This window comes from Bicyclus anynana, chromosome 13, assembly GCF_947172395.1.
Source record: "Bicyclus anynana chromosome 13, ilBicAnyn1.1, whole genome shotgun sequence".
Classification (NCBI taxonomy): domain Eukaryota; kingdom Metazoa; phylum Arthropoda; class Insecta; order Lepidoptera; family Nymphalidae; genus Bicyclus; species Bicyclus anynana.
Window position 1 is genome coordinate 14238288 of NC_069095.1, and position 6000 is coordinate 14244287.

Here is a 6000-nt window from a genome sequence, read left to right on the forward strand (position 1 = left end):
ATAGATGGTGAATTTCGGATTTATTTGTTACGTTTGTTACAAAGCCTAATTTGTTACAAAGCATAATGTATACCTAAGTCCAACCGAGATTAAGTAAATATTCAAAAAATCTACGCAACCCTCGGTGGCCGAATCCGACTCGCACTTGTCCGATTTTTATAATCAATATATTTCTTTTAGTCTATTTTAGGTGTTTTATAACTACACTTCATAAACCTCGCACCTTATAGTCGTCCGCCTCGCGTATTATGTATAGACTTAATTAATATTAGAATTAATCAATAACGTTTTCCTAATTGTAGTTTTTTTAACATGGCCATGATATTCCATTTTGAAATTCTCACAAAAATCCCTTGAATTTGATTCGCATGTTGCAATATTCACAAAAAAAAAACTTCACCCCGATTCTATAGTGTCTCACAGTCGTCTTGTTGGTTTTTTTCTAATTTCACCTATCTAAGAACACTTGGTTTATTAAAATAAATCTAACGTTATCTGAATTACGTAAATCCGTTCAACGGTTTAGAAGATATGAGGTAATGAAGAATATTACATACATACATACAAGATACGCGCGAAAAACATAACCCTTCTTGCAGTCGGGTAAAAACAGTAAACAAACAACAAATAAAGTATAATTAACAATAACAACGAAACGAGAACAAAACGAAATAACAAAAATTACAAGGGAAGAAAATACGCACGACAGACTGGATTTAGTTAACGAATCATTAACGAATACTGATATATAAGTAGGAGTATTATTCATAGACAGCAAATAAAGTAGTGTTCTGTGCTGTGAAGTGTGAACTGTCAAATGTTAATACAAAATCAAAAAAATTATCATAGTATATGGTAATTCTGCAATTAATGAAAAGTTAAATTCACATTAAAATAAATGAAATCGTTTTAATTACAACTTCTTTCTTCTTTTGATATGAAAATACGACATTTCTAAAATTAATTAAAGTTATAATTTAATTTTATAAATGCACATTTAATACCCATAAAACTCAATATCTTTATTTTTCATAATGGTTTGTGACTCATGTCTGCTTGGGTTCTTTTTATGTCGTTTGTATTGTTTTTGCGCAAACTCTATATATTTAACATAGAGAAATTAGAAATGGAAATGCATCTTACCCAAATGCAGCAACAAAATTGTCTGTCGTTTTTTGAAGGGGACGAGGTAAACTCAGTCATCGATAATATTTAACAAGAATAAATAATAAAATATTTAACAAGAATAATATAATCTGTACACAGAATATTAAATTAATAGACCGATGTTTTGCTGTTCGTTCGTTCGTTAGAAGAATAGTATCTATTTTTCTTTTAAATATTGTTTTTATTACAAATTTATTATTTATTATAATTATGTTTTTGATGACCTCCGTGGTGCAGTGGCATGCGCGGTGGATTTACAAGAAGGAGGTCCTGGTAAAAAAAAGGTGTACCGCCAAGCGATTTAGCGTTCCGGTACGATGTCGTGTAGAAACGTGTGATGGGGTGTGGATTTTCATCCTCCTCCTAACAAGTTAGCCCGCTTCCATCTTAGATTGCATCATCGCTTACCATCAGGTGAGACTGAAATCGAACGTCACGTCATCTTTTAGTGAATTAGAAGTTGTTGACCATTTTTCATGCCATTGAACTACTACACAAACCGGAATGATTAGGGAGTTTTTTCAGTCAACGAAAACGATTACAACAATGAAACATCGATACAATCGAACAATCTAACGCGTTTGTTAGTTTTTATACACGCGTTAGATCGTTGATTGATTGACAGAGAGGTAACGTCTTGCGAGGCAGATCCTTCTATAATTAGTCCGAGATAATTAATTAATTGTATGTGAATCCGGGCTCAAAAGGGCTAGAACCCAGAGCCGTAAAGCTTATTATTAAAAATAAAATGTATGTGAATCGAAACAAAAGTGTCGCTTAAAAGAACCTTTTTGAGAAGTGATATTGTTGTGTAAAAAGCCTAAACTTGTGGACTATAGTGGGCTGTATTGCTGAGTAAATATGTTCCTTGGCTGTGCTATATTCAATGTACTCTATGGCTGTGGGCAAGGAACATGGGCCTAATTGTCTAACGGACTTCATTGATCGTAAAGTTCATACGATCGGCTACGATCAACGATCAATCGTAACTTTACATTGGTATTGTCTAATTTAGTTCATTATATGAAGACCGGATGGTGAACGATGAACTGAAATCATTCATGAAGATTGCGTATTGTTTATGCAAAACGATAGTGAAACTATCGTTAATAATATTATCAAATTTAAGTCAAACTCCATAATAATGCATATATTTTAACAAAGTTTTATGTCTTTTGTTTAAAACATTAAAGAAGCATTAAATTTCACGACAAATATCTACTATTGAAGACAATAGCGTGAGAAAATGGTACATGCAACTCAAGTAACAAAACGCAATTAACGAATTTAACCAAGGGCTATTTGGACTATTTGGTAATCTCCCTGTTGTCTGTGTAGGCTAGTGTCAAAATAACGGGGTATCCTATTAGTCTGTGGTGAAACATAGCATATTAATAACTGTGGATTAGAAATTTAAATTTTATAAACAAAACAAAGTTTTTATTTTTCAGGTTTTAAAGAGAATTTAGAAATTGAGCAAAGTTTTACTAAATTATAGTGATCTTAGGAGCAAAGTTTACTTCGTTTGTGTTATTGTTAATCAAAAATATAAAAGTAAACAAAAAAGAAAAACTACCTCTATCTAATTTTGTCGATGTCCATTTCTTAAGAAGTTTCTCATTAAATCAACCCTTAACTCAGGCAAGGCAGGGCTAAGGTGGTTAGCGTAACTACAAGTGGTTAACTTACAGTTAGCCAACTGAAGAACAATCAACAATGCCCGATTAATAAGTGATCGCGCTGCTTGTCTACTACATGTCCCTGCACTAGTTATAGCAGTAATTTCTTTGTTTGGAAGTATTTAGCACATCCGGGCTGCGCTATTGCCCACTCTCTCCTATTGGAGAGAGTGGGCATTTCCTCTGTCTCTTAGAAAAGTCCGCGTGTTATTTTTATCCCAGTGTTAATCTCTAAGTCTCGTGTGAATCGGCACTAATATACATAGGTTTACCTAAGTGTGTGATTAGTGACTTCACAAACAGACTTATTATTAAAGGATTTGAACAGTTCTCTAGCTCTTTAGGGTGTTTTATTCCTTCACCAGCCAACAACAGTGTCATAATTACAATGGGTTCGCAGAGTTAGTTTATCTAGGCATTTAGATATACCATTCAAAATCCTCTACTGAGAGCTAAATGTTACTGTTATATTTTATTTTTTATTCTTTACAATTTAAACTGAAAATCCACAACCCTTGCAGTTGCTACACGTCATCACACCGGAATGCTAAATTGCTTGGCCGTAAGTCTCAATTGGTCCAGCCGGGGATCAAACACAGGACCTTCGGAACATTAATTATCATTAACATCTGATAGTGGTATATTAACACCATAACTACCAATCCACATTGGAGCAGGTTTTTTTTTTTATTCTTTACAAGTTAGCCCTTGACTACAATCTCACCTGATGGTAAGTGATGATGTAATCTATGATGGTAACGGGCTAACTTGTTAGGAGTAGTAAGACAATCCACACCCCTTTTGGTTTCTTCATGGCATCGTACTGGAATGCTAAATCGCTTAGTGGTAGGTCTTTGCCAGTAAGGTGGTAACTGGCCGAAGCCTCCCACCAGCCAGACCTAGACCAATTGAGAAAACCTCAATCGGCCCAGCCAGGGATCAAACCCAGGACACCACTCCTAATGTTTTCCTCTCAAAGATTCTATGTAACTTTTAGTATGAAAGATTAATTTTTTTTTTTAATTTCAGACTAAATTGATTATTATGAACAGACCATTATGATGAACCACTGATATTGACTCAGAGACATGAAGATGAGTGCTTTGACAACAAGACTGACTAGCTGAGCCAGCTTAAGAATTATGTGGTGTGTGTGTGTGTCTAATTCCAGGAGCTCTCTATGTCAGCCATCCATCTATATTCTTACTCATTTTTGTTAATTATAAAATAAATTTGATTATTTAGTGTGTAACTTCATTGTACCTATCCTGCTAGCTGTTAGAAAGATAGCATCTGTAATAATTTATTTACGGTAAAACATATTTAAAAATAAACATGCTTTAACATTTAAGTATGGTCAATATGTTGTCAAGTACAGTGGGCAGGGCTGAATCCATGATTGATGACTGATCAATGATGATGACTCGTTTTTCTGATTTAAGAAAATATACTAATCATCAAAACAGTGTCTGCAAGTACTGTACAGGCTGACTGTTTGGATGAGAAGTATATATTTGATTATTTTTAAGCTTTGTGGTTTCAGGGTTTAAAAAATGTCTAACTGAAAGTCTATGTTTACTGTATTTATTATTATTACTAGCGGACGCCCGCGACTTTGTCCGCGTGAAGTCGTTGTAAACTTTCAACTACCCCTATCCTACCCTACCCTAACCTACCTCTACCCTACCCCTACCCTACCCTATCCCAACCCTACCCCTACCCTACCCCTACCCTACCCTACCCCTGCCCTACACCTACCCTACACTACCCCTACCTTACCCCTACACTACCCCTACCTTACCCCTACCCTACCCTACCCTACCCCTACCCTACTCATTAAGGCTGCACTTCTTTATTTATTTCTCCCACCGCGGGTCGCGTCGAGCGCGGCAACCGTTACACAAAAATAATCCTTAAAGCATGAATTAGTATTCACGCGCGATGGCTAGCTAGCGTATTTCATGTAAAACTTTGGTGTTTCTTTACCGATTTTTATGATTCTTTTTTTATTGAATAGGTAATAATGTTAAATTTCTTATTAGGGATAAGTGATGAGTGTTATAAACATAAGAGTAGACCAAATATAATTAGAAAGCTCCGAACTGCTAAGCTATCGGGAGTTACACGTGTTATTGTAGGTCAACCATAAAAGATAGACATATATATGCTGTTGTGTTTTTATAGATAATTTTAAGGAAAACACTTCCGTCATACATGATTTCTATGTAGCTTTAACCATTAAGGCTGTACACGCGACGGAAGCTTAAAAAATTGAGTAACTTCTCCCGTTTTCTCAACATTTCTCTCCACTGCTCCGCTGCTATTGATCGTAGCGTAATGAAAAGTATACTATAACCTGCCCAGGAGTATGTAGAATAATTGTACCAAGTTTCGTTAAAATCCGTCCAGTAGTTTTTGTTTCTATAAAGAACATACAGACAGACAGACAGACAGACAGACAGACAAAAATTTTACTGATTGCATTTTTGGCATCAGTATCGATCACTAATCACCCCCTGATAGTTATTTTGGAAATATATTTCATGTACAGAATTGACCTCTCTACAGATTTATTATAAGTATAGATAATAAATAAACTTAAAAAATCTTTTTTTTATAAACTTCCAACCCCTATTTCACCCTCAGAGGTGTCATTTTCATAATTCTTAGAATACTAGTAGTCAAGATACTGTAATAAAAAGATACAGTTTGTGAGATTGTAGGGGTAAACACTGGACCTACTGAACCAATGTTGAAGATTATTTTTAACCGACTTCCAAAAAGGAGGAGGTTCTACGTTCGGCTGTATGTATGTTTTTTTTTTTTTTTTTTTTTTTTTTTTTATGTATGTCCAGCGATAATTCCGTCAATTATGGACCGATTTTGAAAATGGTTTTTTTGTTTTGAAGGGTTTACTTCCAGGGTGGTCCCATTTTTTTCATGTTAGGATCTGATGATGGCATCCTGGAGAAATTGAGGAAACTTTCGAAAGTTGTAGAGATGGCTAGTGCGTTTGTTAGTGTTGCCATAAGGTATTTTAAACCACTACAACTTTATGAAGGTTTGGAGTTGGTCTGATGATGGAGCCGAAACACAGACGATGGAACTCGTCAACGATTTACAGCAGTCATCTTTTGTTTGGGTTTGATTAATT

The 6000-nt window shown here is 35.0% G+C and overlaps 1 long non-coding RNA gene across 1 annotated transcript; it reads left to right on the forward strand.

Moving 5' to 3' along the window:
• The first annotated feature begins 2091 nt into the window (after window positions 1-2091).
• Window positions 2092-4145, forward strand: LOC128198666 (uncharacterized). Its single transcript, XR_008251388.1, has 2 exons — window positions 2092-2721; window positions 3876-4145. It is a non-coding gene; the product is annotated as an uncharacterized LOC128198666 (long non-coding RNA).
• The last annotated feature ends 1855 nt before the right edge of the window (window positions 4146-6000 follow it).